The following is a 2517-nucleotide window of genomic DNA, read 5'->3' as shown; positions in this document are numbered from 1 at the left end:
GGATGATGAAACTCCTAGGGAGGGGATTCACGTACGACAAGGGAGTTTCTTCTGACTACAAAAGAAGGCAGGTAAGGGGGAGGTCAGAGAAAGTCTCTCCCTGCCTTTTCTGTTTTTCAAGTGCCTTGTGCCCAGAATAGTCATTATGCCACAGTGGCATATTCTGACTTGTCCTCAACTCCTTCACTGTAATGCATTATGCATTTGTCCAAAACCATAGAACGCACAACAGCAAGACTGAACTCTAATGTACACCATGGGTGATTACGACCTGTTAGTGTAGGTCCATCAATCGTAATAAACCAACCACCCCAGTGGGATTGTTGATAATGGGGGAGCCTGTCCCTGTGCTGGGGGGGGGGAGGGAACAAGGGGCATATGGGAAACCTCTGTACTTTCTTTTTTTCTGAGATTTATTTATTTGACAAAGAGAGGGAGAGAGAGCACAAGCAGGGGGAGGAGCAGAGAGGGAGAAGCAGGCTCCCCACAGGGCAGGGATCCCGATGTGGGGCTCGATCCCAGGACCCTGGGATCATGATCTGAGCTGAAGGCAGACGCTTAACGGACTGAGCCACCCAGGCGCCCCACCTCTGTACTTTCTGCTCAGTTTTGCTATGAACCTAAAACTGCTCTAAAAATAGTCTTTAAAAACAAAACAAAACACGGTATAGAGGATTACAAAGAACTTGTGTGTGTAGTCAGGGAGTAAGAATTCCTGTCCCCTTCAGGGGACCTTCTAGTTAAACTAAGAAGCAAATTGACATGAGACAGGTTAGCAGGAGAAAATCAAATTCACTAGGTACGTACAGAGACTGCACACAGACGTGGAGATTCCGGACAGTCAGGCGCAATGAGGTTTACGTGTCCTTCTGAACTGAGGAGAAGGGGGTGGGGGTCTGGGACTTGGAAGGAACGGGAATCACAGGAAGATGGAAGTTTAGTAAACAAACGTTTGCTGAGCCATTCAGAAACAATGGGGCATAAAGGACTTGGATCAAACAGGTCTTGCTAGCTTCTTCTCTGTTCTCCACACCTAGTTCACAGAAAATGTAGTTATCTGTGGTGATAACTCTCTGTCTGGAGCAGGTCCTCTATCTAAATTCTTGTTAGGCAGTTGAGTGGGGGAGGTAAAGAGCTTTTCCTGAATCTCCTGAGTTTTGTTTTTGTTTTTGTTTTTTAAAGATTTTATTTATTTATTTGACAGAGAGAGACAGCCAGAGAGGGAACACAAGCAGGGGGAGTGGGAGAGGGAAAAGCAGGCCTCCTGCTGAGCAGGGAGCCCAATGTGGGGCTCGATCCCAGGACCCTGGGATCATGACCTGAGCCGAAGGCAGACGCTTAACGACTGAGCCACCCAGGCACCCTTGAATCTCCTGGGTTTTGATTGCTTTTTAACTCAAAATAATTTTTATGCCAAAGTGGCCTACCTTGGGTCGGCCTACCCTTGGCCCCTACAGTGTGCCCAGAATATGCCACTCCAAAATAGGCCTCTTTGGTGTACGGATTATTTTGGGCTAAAAGCCAGCAAGAATCAGCTGACTCAGGAAACACTCTACAAACTGAACACACATTGACATTTCTAAAGGAAATTTCCAGTTGTAGAGATACCTCCCTCCCCCTGACCAGGAAGAGGATTTAAAACTCTTTTGGGGGAGAGGACAGTAACTTAAATTTGCATTACAAACTTCACTGAACAAGTCTGTTTATGATCCTTCTCCTGGTCACCTTCCCAAAACTTGCCTATCCTGCCTGGAAGGCCAAAAACCTTTTGCCTTTTTGTTAAACCTCAGATGGTACCAAAGCCCAAATTCCAACCACCCCTTTGGGTAACTCATCCTTAGGTGCTCCCTCGTGTTCATGCATAATGCATGTGTTAAAAAACTTCTATTTGTTTTTCTCTTGTTAATCTGTCTTTTGTCAGTCTTTTTTTTTTTAAGGTTTTATTTTTAAGTAATCTCTACACTCAACATGGGGCTCAAATTTACAACCCCGAGATCAAGAGTCACATGCTCCTGTCTTTTGTCAGTCTGACTTATAGGACCCCAACTTGACAATCTAAGGTGGGTCAAGGAAAAGGATTTTCCCCCTTCCCTACACCCTTCATTGACACCCTCCCCATGCCAACCATTTTTCTATAAGATTTACATTTCTTGTTAACACTTTTGGAACTACATTTTTTTGAAATTAATTTGGGCTACACTGGTAAACCCATAACCATAACACATTCATTTGACATTTATGGAGCCCTTACTGTGTGCAAGGAATTGTGCTCGGTGCTGGGGCTACAGCAGTAAATGGGGGAGACGCAGTTCTGTCCTCATGGAGTGTATAACCCAGCAGAGATGACACGCTCTAGACTAGTTAATTCCCACTGCCATCAGTGCAGGGAAGAAGAAGTACCATGCGCTGAGATTATGGGACAATCAAGGGGGTCCAGGTAAAGAGGCCCAGTGGAGGGGTCAGCAAGGCAGAGCCAAGAACATTTTTCAGGGGCGCCTGGGTGGCTCAGTCGTTAAG

The sequence above is a fragment of the Phoca vitulina genome, unplaced genomic scaffold, assembly GCF_004348235.1.
Source record: "Phoca vitulina isolate PV1807 unplaced genomic scaffold, GSC_HSeal_1.0 scaffold37, whole genome shotgun sequence".
NCBI lineage: Eukaryota > Metazoa > Chordata > Mammalia > Carnivora > Phocidae > Phoca > Phoca vitulina.
The sequence above is the reverse complement of the archived record's forward strand: the minus strand, read 5'-3'. Positions refer to the sequence as shown.